Here is a 14,851-nt window from a genome sequence, read left to right as displayed (position 1 = left end):
AGTCAGTTTACTGCAGGTGTAGTAGGCCCTGCTGGCTTTGTGTCTCGTGTCCTCTTCCCTGGTCACCAGGAAAGAGTAGCACTTCTCAGAGGATGTTCAACTTCCCACATCAACCTCCTTCTGTCAGATCTCATATTCCCCTGAGAATATGAGAACCTGAGCCTGGCAGTGCCTTTGGGGATCCTGGGGAAGGAAGCCCAGTGCATGTCTGTCTCCCCAGAACCTCGGGTGGCATGCTGCCTGGTCGGATGAGGACCCTCTTCTATCCCTGCAGTTTGTTTGTTTTTCTTTCTCCAGGGAGATTCTGGGGGCCCTCTTGCCTGTGAAGTTAACAACACATGGATCCAGATAGGTGTCGTGAGCTGGGGCTACATGTGCGGTCGTGATCTCCTACCTGCTGTTTACACAGAGGTTATCTATTTTAAGAAGTGGTTGAACCTCACTGTAAATCAGGCTTCTCATATATATCACATGGGAGTCTATATGCTACTCATATGTCTTCTGCTACCTGAGGCCATCCTGGTGACCATGTGATCCCTCGGGCCCACTCCCCTTCTTTTTGTGGGTCTCCCACTAGGCCTCTCCTCCAACCTCTCTTTCCTTCTCAATGTCCTTTCTTCAAACTCTGGTTGGGATCCTTCACCCTTGGGTTGCCCCACAGTGGAGACTGGCAGGAAGACTGTGGCCTGCAAATTGTCCCAGCCTGGTGCTGTGCTCACCTGCCTTGGCACCTCTGTGCCTGGGCTGTGTTCTGTGTGATGGAAAGAAAGGTGAACGGATTCCAGCTAGAGAGCCAGCAGGCCTGCCACGGGGAGCATGATGACTCAGGGACACCTGGGAGAACATCTGCCAAAGGAGAGACATCATCACTGTGAAACTAACACCAGGCTTGGCCCTGGTTTCAGGGTCTTCCTGAGACTGTGTCACACCAGCCTGTGGGATAAAAGTCAGAAGGAATGAAGGAGGTGCTGCCAGGTCCCTACAGAAGGGTGAGGCCTGAGACTGCACATCTGGCTCAACTGTCTGAGGCTGGTGTAGGTTGCCCTGTACGCCAGTGAAGATCTGTGAGTGGGCCTCATTGTACACCCCTGTCTGCATCCTGTCCTCTGTACCCTAGTGGCCTCATCGGGGACCCCCCCAAGTTGTGTTGAGACAGTTTTGAATTTGGTGATTTCAGATGTGAACTGAATAAATGTTTGGCATGTGCCCTGTGTATTCTGAAGCTCTGTTCACTTGAGGTGTTTGATTATCTATCGCCTCTGTGGAAAACTGGGTCACCATTTAGGTAAATATGAAATTCTTGGTTTCCATTAAATTCTGAAAGAGCCAGTGAGGAGGATTTTGTCTGCCCCCATTGAAATCTTATGGAAGGTGACAGCCAGGGTGGTCTGTGGTCCTGATTCTGACATCATCATCTATTATGGTTTGTATCTGAATTATCCCCCAAAGACTTGAAGACTCAGATGAGGAGGGCTTTGTCCCCATGCAACAATATATAGAAGGGGAACTTTTGGGAAATGATTGGATCATCAGAGATCTGACAACATCAATGTCTTGATAACTTGAAGGCGTTATCGGGAACTGGAGGAATTGGGAGCTTGTTGTGGGAAGGAGTTCACTAGGGTTGTGCCCTTGGGAGCTATTTCTTATCCCTGGCCCCTTTCTCTCTGTCTCCTTTGTGGCTGCCACGAGCTGAGCAGCTTTCCTTCCTCTGTGTTGTTCTGTCTCATCACAGGCCCAAAGCAATGGAGTCAGCTGACCATGGACTGAAACCTCTAAAACCATCAGCCAAAATAAATCTTTCTTCCTCTAAGTTGTTCTCATCAAGTATTTTAATCCTAGCAGTAAAACTGATTAAAATATCATTTCTTTAGGCTGGAGTTTCATCATTGAAATTAGCAGATCTTTAGTCAGGAGTAGGGTAGCATGAGGGACAGAGGCTGGCATGTGGCACACTCACACACCCTGGGACCTCTCCTTTCTGCCTGTCCCAGGGGTGCCCTACAGAGACAGGATGGCCTTTGGGCTGGGCCTTACATATAGAGGACCCACAGGAAGGAGGCTAGGAAGGAGGGGCTCACTGTGTGTATACACTTGCCTGTGAGTGTGAGTGTGAGAGTGTATGTGTGTGTGTGTGTGTGGGAGAGAGAGAGAGAGAGAGAGAGAGAAGAGCAAGAGCATGCACAGGCTCTTCTCAATTGCCAGGCTACTGTCCCAGTGAGCTTTGTGGCTGGCTGCTGATCATTCTCCAGCCTTTGCCTCCTCCCACCCTTTGTCCATTGCTAGAGCCCCCACTTACCTGAGGGTGTCAATGGGCAGCTTACAAGGGCCCCACCTGCTACCTTAGGCAGGCTGGAACTGGAAAAGTCTGTCTGCAAATGCCACCTGGTTACATCTCTACCCAGTAAATCTTAGGTCATGGTCAGAGGTATTTGGGTCTATTCTTTGTTGTTCCCTGTGCTGGGGATGCCAGTATGGCTTCTTGTTCCCTCCTTTCTTTCTCTTCCTTGGTTAAGACCCAATATAAGGATTGCCTTTTGCACTGGGCTGTGTAACGAAGCTTGCTTTCTTCTGGGCTCCCCAGACTTTGAAAGGCCCCTGTTCCTTTCTCTGTCTCCACCACCAAATATCCAATATTTCAAGGTCGGGGGCCTCTGGCTAGTCATGCTCTGCTTTCCATCCTGTAGCTCCAGGCCTAGAATAGATTGTGTGTTCAAGAATTATTTGGTGGATGGATGAATGAATGGATACAAGAATATTTACATAGCTTCTTTTTTCTTTATTTTTTTCAGTTTTAATGTTTTTATTAGTGCATTAGAGTTATATATAACATATGGGTTCATTTTGACACAGTCATACATGCATGGAAGATAATTTGCTCCATTTTCATCCCTATTATTTCTGTTTCCCTCACCACCATTCTCCGCCCCTGGTCTCCTTCCTGTATTGTACTGGAATTCCTTCTATTCACTTATTGTTTTTTAGAAATTGGTGCTTTATAGGTATACTTAAATGTGGAATTCACTGTGGTATATTCATACGTGTTTGTAGCATACTTTGGTCAATTTCACTCTCCATTTCCTGCCTTTTACCATCCCTCTTCCTTCCTCCTGTATCCTCTTCCTCTACTCCATTTAGCTCCCTTTGATGTTCATGATTCCTTCCCCTCCATCCCCACCCCCTTAGTTTGTTCTAGCTTCTGCATATGATAGAAAATACTCAACCCTTGGCAATATTTTTGGGTGCATTATAGTTGGAAATATTGATAGAATTATCACATATTTGTTCATGCACATAATATAACAATGTAATTTTTGCCAATATCACTCTTTTAAAAATTTATAATAAAAAGAAATTTCTTTATTTTTACTTATTTATTTTTTGGTCAATATCACTCTTTAGCATTCCCCTCCCCCCGCTGCCTCCCACTCCTTGGTCCTTTTTCTCTGTTGATCTTCCCTTGATTTTTAGGAAATCCACCTCCACCATTGTTTTCCTTTCTTCTCTCTAGGCTCCACATATGAGAGAAAACTTTTGATCCTAAACTTTTTGAGTTTGACTTATTTCATATAACATGATTGTTGCTATTTCCATCCATTTTCCTGCAAATGACATAATTTCATTCTTTATGGCTGAGTAAAATTCCATGTGTATATATACCATATTTTATTTATCCACTCATCTATTGATGGACACCTAGGTTGGTCCCATAGTTTGTCTATTGTGAATTGTGCAGCTATAAACATAGGTATGCATGTGTCACTATAGAAAGATGATTTTATTTTTTCAGGGTAAATACTGAGAAGTGTTGTACCTGGGTCATATAGAGGTTCCATGCCTAGTTTTTGAAGAGCCTCCATACTAATTTCCATAGCGGTTGTACTAATTTATAGTCCCACCAATAATGTAAAAGTATTCCTTTTTCTCTACATCCTTTCCAGCATTTATTATTATTTGTATTCTTGAAGGCTACCATTGTGACTGATGTGAGATGAAATCTCAGTGTAGTTTTGATTTGCATTTCCCTAATTGCTAATGATATTGAACATTTTTTCATGCATTTGTTGGCCTTTTGAATTTCTTTTTTTTTTTTTTTGAGAAGTGTCTCTTTATTTTATTTGCCCATTATTAATTGGGTTACTTGATTTTTTGATGTAAAGATTTTTGAGCCCTTTATATATATTCTAGATATTAATCCTCTGTCAGAAAAGTAGCTAGCAAAGATTTTCTCCCATTCTAAACTTTTTAATTTAATGCTGACCCATTTATTAACTCTTTTTTTGAGAATTTTAATATTTATTTTTTAGTTTTTGGTGGACACAACATCTTTGTTTGTATTTGGTGCTGAGGATCGAACCCGGGCCACACACAGGCCAGGCGAGCGCGCTACCGCTTGAGCCACATTCCCAGCCCCATTTATTAACTATTGATATTATTTTCTGAGCTTTAGGGGTCCTTTTGAGAAAGTCATTGCCTGTGCCTCAAAGCTGGAGTGTTGACCCTACATTTTCTTCTAGGAGTTGCATACTTTCTGGTCCAATTCCAAGGTCATTGATCCACTTGGAGTTGATTTTTGTGCAGGGTGAGAGATAAGGGTCTAGTTTCATTCTTCTAAATATAAATGATCACTTGTCCCAGCTCCATTGGTTTAAAAGGCTGTTGTTTTCTCCAGTGTATGTGTTTGGCACCTTCATCAAGGATCAGATAACTGTATTTGTATGGGTTTGCCTCTGTGTCTTCTATTCTGTTCCTTTGGTCTATGTGTCCATTTTTATGCCAATACCAACCAGTTTTTGGTTATTATATCTCTGTAGTATAGTTTGAAGTCAGGTGTTGTGATGCCTCTTTTGGCTTAAAATTACATTGGCTATGCTGGGTCTTTTATTCTTCCAAATGAATTTTAGGATTATTTTTCTAGTTATGTAAAGAATATCATTGGTATTTCAATGGGGATTGCACTGTATTTATATATTGCAATATTTAACAATATTAATTCTGCTTATCCATGAATATGGAAGGTCTTTTCATCTTCTGAGATCTTCAATTTCTTCGTTCAATTTTTATAGTTTTCATTGTAGAAGTCTTTCACCTCCTTGATTAGATTTATTCCTAGGTATTTCAACCCTTAACTTTGTAAATCTGGTTTATTTCCCTTAGCTTCATGTTCTCTGGTTTCATCCATTTACCAGCAAATGCCATAATTTCATTTTTAAAATTTATGGCTGAGTAAACTCCATTGTGTATATATGCCACATTTTCTTTATCCATTCATTAGTTGATAGACACCTGCATTGGTTCCATAACAATTTGGATATTGTGAATTGCAGTGCTAAAAACATTGATGTGCCTGTATCACTATAGAATGATGATTTTAGTTATTTTGGATAAATACCAAGGAGTGGGATAGTTGGGTCATACAGTGGTTCCATTCCTAGACCTTTGAGGAATCTGTATACTGCTTTCCAAAGTGGTTGTATTAATTGAGGTTGACCAACAATATGTGAGTATACTATTTTTCTCACATCATCACCTGCATATATTATTTGTATTCTTGATTGCCATTCTAAATGGAGAGAGATGGAATCTCAATATAGTTGTAATTTTCATTTTTCTGAGCTAGAGATGTTGAACATATTTTTTGGCTATTTGCATTTCTTCTTTCGAGAAATTTTTGTTTAGTTCTTTGGCCCATTTCTTGATTGGGTCATTTGGGTTTTATGGGAGTTAGGTTTTTTAAATTCCTTATACATCGTTGGAATAGTAGCTGGCAAAGATTCTCTCCCATTCTGTAGGCTGTCTCTTTACAGTCTTACTTGTTTCCTTTGCTGTAAAGATTTTTGAGCCCTTTATATATTCTAAATATTAATACTCTGACAGAAGAGTAGCTAGCAAAGATTTTCTTTAAAAATTAAACTTTTAAATTTTATTCCATCCCACTTTATTTCTTGAGCTTTAGGCATTTTGTTAAGGAAGTTGGTATCTATGCCAATATGTTGGAGTGTTAACTCATGTTTTCTTCTAGCAGTAGGAAAGTTCTGGTCTATGTACTAGTTGTCTGATCCACTTTGAGGTGACTTTTGTTCAGGTTAAAAGACAAGGATCTAGTTTAATTCTTCTACATATTGGATACCCAGCTTTCCCAGCACCATTTGTTTAAAGACTGTCTTACCCCTGAGCTAACATATGTTTTATACCTTTGTCAAGTATCAGAGGACTGTATCTATGTGGGTTTTTCTCTGTCTTCTATTCTATTCTATCAGGATTCATGTCTGTTTTGATGCTAATACCATGCTATTTTTGGTATTATAACTCTGTAGGATAACTTTACACCACATATTGTGATGCCTCCTGCATTACTCAATATTGCTTTGGCTACTCTGGGTCTTTTATTCGTTCACATAAATTTTAGGACTGTATTTTCTAGTTCTGTGAAGAATGTCATTAGTATATTGATGGGGATTGCATTGAACCTGTATAAAGCTTTTGGTAATGCAGTCATTTTGGCAATATTGATTCTGCCTATCTAAGAACCTGGAAGTTCTTTCCATTTTCTAATGTCTTTAATTTCTTTCCTCAGTGATCTATAGTTTTCACTATAGAGGTCTTTCACCTTCTCAGATTTATTCCCAAGTAGTTTGTTGAGGTTATTGTGCATGGGATAGTTTTCCTGATTTCTTTCTCAGCAGATTCATTATTAGAATATAGGAAAGCTATTGATTTTTGTCTGTTGGTCTTGTATCCTGCTACTTTGCTAAATTTATTAGTCTAAAAGTCTTCTGTAAAGTGATGGAGTTTTTTTTGGGTCATCTAGATATAGGATCATGTCATCAGCAAACAGAGATTATTTGACTTCTTCATTTTCTATTTGTATCACTTTAATCTCCTTCTCTTGCCTGATTGCTCTGGCTAGGGTTTCAAAAACTATATTGACTAAGAGTAGTAAGAGTGGATATCCTTGCCTTGTTTCAGTTTTAAAGAAAAAGCTTTTAATTTTTCTTTATTCAGTATAATTTTGGCTTTGGGTTTGTCAGAGAGAGCCTTAATAATGTTGAGGTAAGTTCCTTTTTAAAAAAAATTTTTTTAGTTGTAGATGGACACAATACCTTTATTTTGTTGATTTATTTTTTTATGTGGTGTTGAGGATCGAACGTAGTGCCTTACACATGCTAGGTGAGTGTTCTATCTCTGAGCCACAATCCCAGCCCAGGTAAGTTCCTTTTATTTTATTTATACATGAATGAGTGCTAGATTTTGTCAAAGAATTTTTCTGCATCTATTGAGATAACCATGTGATTTTTTGAAGAATTTAACCTTTATTTTATTTATTTGTTTTTTCTTTTTATGTGGTACTGAGGATGGAGCCCAGGGCCTCACCCATGCTAGGCAAGCACTTTACCACTGAGCTATGACCCCAGCCTGATCATGTGATTCTTGTCCATAATTTATTTATGTGATGAATTATATCTATTGATTTGTGTATGTTGAACCAACCTTGCATTCCTGATATAAAACCCAGTTGATAGTATACTATCTTCTTGATGTGGTCTTTAATGTGGTTTGCTAATATTTCATTAAGGATTTTTTTGCTAATATTTCATTAAAGATTTTTACATCTATGTTCCTCAGGGATATTGGTCCATGGTTGTGATTCCTTGATGTATCTTTGTCTTATTTTGGTATCAGAATGATTCTGGCTTCATAGAATAAATTTGGGAGTGTTCCTTCCATTTCTATTTCATGAGACAATTTGTGGATGATTGGCATTAAAAGTTTGGGAGAACTGGGCTGAGAATTTATCTGGCCTAGATTTTTTCTTTGTTGAAAGGTTTTAATTTCGGTTTAAATCGTCATAGTTTGGTATTGTTCTATTAAGGTTTTCTGTATCCTCGTGGTTCCATATGGGCAGGTTATGTATGTCAGTCTAGAAATTTGTCAATATCTTCTAGGTTTTCCTATTTATTGGAATATAAATTTTCAAAATAGTTTCTGATGATTCTTTGGATTTCAGAAATGTTTGTGTTGATCTTTCATCTTGAATTTTGTTGATTTGGTTCTTTTCTCTTTCTTCTGGTTACTTTGGCTAAGGGGTTTTCAATCTTGTTTATCTTTTCAATGAGCCAATTTTTCATTTGCTGCATTGATCTTTCTACTATTTTTTCCTTATCCTAAATTTTATTAATTTCACCTCTGATATAAACTATTTCCCATCTTTTCCTGATTTTGGAATTAGTTTATTCTTTCTTTGCTAGGGCCTTGGAGTGTAACACTATATTATTTATTTCAGATTTTCCTATTTATTTTAATGTAGGTACTCAGTGCTATAAACTTCCCTCTTGGAATCATCTTCATACTGTCCCAAAGATTTTAACATGTTGTATATCTGTTCACATTTGTTCTTTTAATTTAATTTCTTCAGAATTTTTTAATTCCTCCTTGATATCTTCAATGACCCATTTCTCATTCAAAAGTATATTATTTAATCTCCAGGTGTGAAAATAATTCTGCTTTTTATCTTGTTATTGATTTCTAGTTTCATTCAATTCTGATCTGATAGGATTCAAGGAATTATGTCTATTTTTTGGTACTTGCTAAGACTTGCTTTGTGTCCTAAAAAGTGGTCTGTTTTAGAGAATGTTCCTTGTGCCACTGAGAACAAAGTGAATTCACTTGTTATGGATGAAATATTCTGTAGATGTCTGTTAGATCCATTTGACTAATAGCAGTTTTTAGTCTTTTAAAAAATATTTATTTTTTAGTTGTAGATGGACAAAATAACTTTATTTATTTTTATGTGGTGCTGAAGATTGAACTCAGAGCCTCGCGTGTGCTAGGGGAGCACTCTACCGCTGAGCCACAACCCCAGCCCCAGTTTTTAGTTTTGAGGTGGTTTCACTTAGTTTATGTCCGCATGACCTATGTATTGGTAAGAGAGATGTGTTGAAATCTTTGAGTATTTTTGTGTTGGGTCATTTTAATTCTTTATATTGAGTAAGATTTGTTTCATGTAGTAAGTACACCATTGTTGGGTGCATAAATATTTATAATTAGTTTGAAGTGACTTTCTTTGTTTCTTCAGATTAATTTTGTCTTGGAATCTATTTTTCAGCTATGAGAGTAGCAACTCCTGCTTGCTTTTGGTCTCCATTTGCATGCCATACCTTTTCTCATCGTTTCACTTTCAGCCTGTGGCTATCTTTGTCTGTAAGGTGAATCACTTGTAAACATATAATTGTGTATTGTTGTTGGATCCATTCTGTAAACATATATCTTTTTTTTTTTAGATATTCTATTTTGGTTTGAGTTTTACTTTTTCAGCAAAAATGTTATCATTTTCTTCACAGGGTATAAAAGAAGGATTGTGTTTATTAAAGTTGTTTTATGAAAGATGAAAAAAATACTTTTGCATTATATTGTATACCTTAAAATAGGACTCTTATATTCAATGAAGTTCAAATAAATCGTTATTGGAGAACGTGTTTAAATCTGTGCATAAATAGTTCAAATTTCAGAAACACATTCAGACATCCAAATGCAGTAGTCGGTCAATATAATACAAAAACACTAGGCAGATAATGATATTTTCATTCAACAAAGATTTACTGACAATCTACTGTATCTGAGGTATTCTTCTACAATTGATATCTTTTGATTGAAGGGGTTAGACCATTTACATTCATTGTTAGTGTAGAGAGATTTTTTTAAATTTCCTGTAATTTTGATTTGTTTCTGATGCTTCATTCAGACTTCATTATCCTTCCATTGGCTATTCTAGTAAGAGTCATCAATACACTAGCTACGATTTTTATATTTAATTTCTTCTGTGTGAAATAACTCATTGAATAACATTGATAGTGCTGGTTTAGTAGTTATGATTCTTTTAGTTTCTGCTTATCATGGAAAGTTTTTATTTTCATATTCAATTTGGAAGGATAGTTTTTTTTTCTGTTGTTATTGTTATAACAACCCTGGTTGGAACCTGTTGTCTTTAAGGGTTTGGTATATATTATTTCAAGCCCTCCTGGCTTTGGGGGTCTGGGGTTAGAAATCAGTAGAAATTCTAATTGCTTACCTCTAAATGTGACCTGTCATTTTTCTCTTATGGCTTTGGAATTCTATCCTTGTTCTGCATATTAGGCATTTTAATTATAATGGGTCTTCTAGAGGATCTTTTAAAAATATTGTCCACTTGGAGTTCTAAATATCTCTTGTGTTTGGATTTCTATCTTATTGCTGAAGTTTGGAATATATTCTGACATCATTTCATGGAGTATCTTGTGTATTCCTTTAGTTTGTATTTGAGTGCTTTCATCTATGCCAATGATTCTTATATTTGGTCTCTTAATGGTATCCTTGATTTCTTGAATACTCTGGCCATGATCACTAAACATCTTTTCCATATTATTGACTTCTTTTTCAAGATGATATAGTTTGTCTTCAAGGCCTGAGAATATCTCTTCAGAGTGGTCTAATCTATTGGTGATACTTTCAACTGAACTTTTAATTTGATTTATTGAATCACTTCAGGATTTGTTTGGTTTTACTTCATAATCTCCATCTCTTTATTGAATTGTTCTTTTACTTCTTATATAGTTCTAGTTTATTCCTTAGACCACCTTATATTTCCGTGGGCAGTTTATCTATCTTAATTAACTATTCTAAATTCTTTTACTGGCATATCCTTCTCTTGATATCAGTGGGGTCAGTTGTGTTGTGAGCTATTTGGGGTGGCTCATTCCCTTGATTTTTCACATGGTTGGTATTTCTACCCATTTTCTGGGATAATTATTTCTTCTGCATTGACATAAGGGAATTTTAATGGGGCTGCATTTTCTTTACTTTGTGCTGGGTTGGGTAAATGTCTTTACAAGATGAAATAAAAACCTTCCATGATAACCACAAGTTAAAATAATTCACAATTAGAAAGCCTGCATTACAGAACATTCTCAGCAAAATATTCCATGAGGAGGAAAATGAAAAAAAAAAAAACCAGCAAAGGGAAGACCTACACTAAAGAAAAGGTCAATCAGAGGAGAAACTAATAGTAAAGAAGTTGGGGTATGAGGGCATAAGGAAGTTTGAAATATTCAAAAGGTGAGGAGAGGGAATGGGGTTGTAGCTCAGTGGTAGAGAGCTTGCCTAGCACTTTCGAGGCACTAGGTTCGATCCTTAGCACCACATAAAAATAAAAAAATAAAAATAAATAAAGGTATTATTTACAACTAAAAACTATTAAAAATAAAAAAGGTGAGAGGAGATAAAGTGAAAGCAAGATCCTGCATGAAGGTCCTCCAGAGGAGGAAGTGAAGAAGTAGAAAAGAGAGAGAGAGATTAGGGGGAGGTGAGGATAAGAGTAATTAAACATCTCAGCTACATCAACCCTCATCAAACAACAAAACAAAAAAATTAAAAATAAACAGTCTCCCCCAAAAAACACCAAAAGAAAAATACCAAAAAGAAACAAATAAACAAAAAAAAATAGTGACTGTCTCTTAGAAAAAAAACAAAACAAAATACTAACAGAAATTATTAAATGGAGGGAAAAAACTCAGAAACGTGTATATATTTGTACATGAGCCAATCATCAAATATAGCAATTATTTTTAATTAAAGAACTAAAACATTAATAATAATAATTAAAAAGAAACTGTGTTAAAAATACTTAGATTTTTACATGGATCTAGATGAAGTTGAATATTTACATCCTATCCCCAACTGTTCTTTTTTCCTTTAGTTCTTAGGCTGTGTCTCTTGGAGCTGAGTGATATTAAACCCAACTCCCTTTTGGGATTTTTCTTTTTACCACTCTGCCTGCTGATGTAGCTAGGAAGAGTCAATTTCTCTACTCACAAGTACAGGGGGATGGAAGTCCGAGGTACCTTTTGTAGGGATTTTGTGCAAATGTCTTAGATCACTGCTCTTGCTGGTTAGAAGTGGTGCAAAGATCTATTTGGAAGTTCTGGCTGCTGGGGTCAAGCTCTAAATGACATTTTGGACCTTTGGGGATGTAGTCTGGAGGGATTAAATTATTGCATGCCTAGGGCTGAGTAGATGTTGATCTCAGCTGGGCATCTGGGTTTCTAGTGTCTCCCCAGAGTTCTAATCATAGGGCATCATGACAGACCTCTTTGGGTGGGTGGTGCACAGCAGATTTCCTGAAGCCTGCTCACCACCCAAATATGAATATTCAAGTGTCCGACTCTGAATGTAATTACCCACCTGATGAGTTTCCCCTGATCCTTTTCAGCTGGTCATTTGTGTTACCACAAAAAAGAAATTGGTTGCACTCTCCTGTCTCCAGGGTATTCACACCCACCTGGCCAGTTTCCCCTATCGATTTATGCACACCACAGGGCTCGGAGGGAGAGCAGATTACACTCCCCTCTGCTTCCTTTAATGAATCCACCTGATCCACTTTTTTTTTTTTTTTTAAAAACTGTTTGGTGATCCTGATTTGCCAGATGCACTTTAGGTCACACAGTAAGCACCGACTGAGACCAAGTGAAAATATTTGCTAAGGTTCCTCTAGGAACAAGATTTAGCATAAAATCTCTTTGAGCTGAATCTCCACCTCAGGTCTTTGCTTAGAAGCTGAGGAACACGGAGCATATTTTGTGTGCCAAATTTGTCCATGTTCTCTTTGTGTTGCCCCTTTGGGGTGACACAGCACCCTTTTGTCTGCCAGGTTCCATTGCATTTCCTTATATTCTGCATTCATTATACCAGAGTCTCTGGGCTTCTCCAAATTTCTGATGGATAAATAATGGTTGAAAATGGGTTTGTTTAGACACCTACCTTGTTATGAAGCCATATTCCTGTTGTTCAAATTCCTAACAGCAGAGCAAGTGGGAGGTGACTCTTTCCCCTACTCTGCCATTTTGTGATCCCTGCTTACCTCCCTCTGCCACCCTACTCCTTTCTCTCTGCCCTCTCACCTCATTGCTCTGACCCCCTTTTCCTATCAACGTTACTTCACTGGAGGGGGAAAAGCACAAGTATGTAGGCAAGTGTAACATCCCCTGCCACAGAATAAAGTCCCTGACTCTGGAAAGTTTATGTCTCCATGTGGGGTACACTGTGTCTGCAAATATAAGGGGTTTCTTGATGTAGGGGACAGGAATTTTGTATAAGCATATTTGTTACCAAGAAAAAGACAGGCATGGTCCTTGGATGAACAGAATGCCAAGTGTGAAGTTATCATTTGTCAGGAGCTGCCCTGGATGCAGAAGCCTTGAAGTCCTGATACACTGGGTTCTGACCAATTATTGCCTTCAGTCTGGCATGGCAGAGCCAGGTCCTGGTAACTTGGGTGTTACCTGCTCAGACAATGAAGAGTGGCTCCAGGTGTAGGTGTCACCCGTGGGGGTTGAGTTACACTCACCTGTTCCTTTGTAACCCTGACCCCTTACCTCATCTGAATGGCTTCTCCCCAATAAAAGGGTTCAGCGTGTGCTCCTCACTCTTTCTTGCCTATCTTGCCCGCCTTGTGGGAGCTGCTCCTGAGGAGCAGTTACTGAACCCAAAGAAAAGGTACTTTCTGTGCTGTGTCTTTATTTATTCCCCAGATTCACTTAGAGTGACCCTGATTGGTTCAGTTGTGTTTTGCGATGACAATCATTAACATTTTTACTCTTTCCTACAAAAATGTGGATTACTCTATAATTAAGCAATGACGTTGGGTCACACATAACATGTAAATCACAGGTGGGAATAGAGGTGGTCATTACAAGAACAAGAACACTGAGTTAAGGGGATGGATGCCTGGGTGCAACTTCCCTGTGAAAGAGAGAAATTGGGAAGAACTGAATTGGGAGGATGAGAACATTCCTGGTCTCCCTCTGTGTGTGTATCTCTGTCCTCTGTATTGTGCATTTGAGCAATGGGGGTGTCTTCACAGAGGAACCCGTGATACAAGGCTAGTCAATGAGAACATTTTGAGCAGAGGCTCAGAGTAACCCAAGGCCTGTGTTGCTGCTGGCAGCAACGGATCAGTATTCGCTCATCCAGTGTCATGATGGCTTTGTAGAACTTCACTCCTGTGAGTAGCAGGATTCAACAGTACTTCTCACAGTATCATAGGTTGGTTAGGCCATTCTGCCTGTCTAGTCTGAGCTCATTCCTAAGGCTACATCCATGAGGCAGCTTCATTAGGGCCCAGGATGTCCCAGATGGCCTTCCAACATGAGGGGTTACCTGGTATATGGGTAGGGGTGCCTCAGTTTTCTTCCAAAGGCCTCTCATCCTTCCCTAGGCTGAGCAGGTGCCCTCAGGACAGTGTCCAGGTAGGGGAAAGCAGAAGCTACCAGGATGTTTAGCACCTGAGTTCAGGAGGTGCCCAGCTTCCCTTCTATCACATTCTGTTGTCCAAAGCAAGTCACAAAGCCAGCTCAGATTCATTGAGGGTGGGGAAGAGAATTCCATTTGTAGGTGGGCAGAGATGTAAAAGATTGCAGCTGTGTTTTTAATCAAACAATAATGATTTACTCGCTGAGATTCACTCCCATGTGAAGGATGTTGCAGGGTTGCGGGGCCAGTGAGCCGAGCCTGGCCTGGCCTTGGGACCCAGGGGTCTGCGCACGCCGTCCGCGCATGGGAATGAGTGCGACACCGCGCGGGGGCACAACAGAGGGCTGACAGGTCCATGGCGTTCCTGAGCAACCGCAGTAGCGGCAACGCCTTCTCCGGCCTCCTGTTTTGGCTTCAGCTCCTGGGGCCTCTGCTCAGTGAGGCCTCAGTGGGTGCGGCCAGGCCGTGATGTCCCGGTGGGTGCCGGTGGTGGTTGGGTGATGGGGGACTGGCCAGCACTGTCTTGCTGCTCTCTTCTTCCTCAGGTAGGGGTTACAGACCCCAGGAA

This window comes from Marmota monax, unplaced genomic scaffold, assembly GCF_021218885.2.
Source record: "Marmota monax isolate L192 unplaced genomic scaffold, Marmota_monax_Labrador192_F-V1.1 WCK01_AAM20220418_F8-fsc00021, whole genome shotgun sequence".
Taxonomy (NCBI): Eukaryota; Metazoa; Chordata; class Mammalia; order Rodentia; family Sciuridae; genus Marmota; species Marmota monax.
This window is presented reverse-complemented; position numbering follows the sequence as displayed.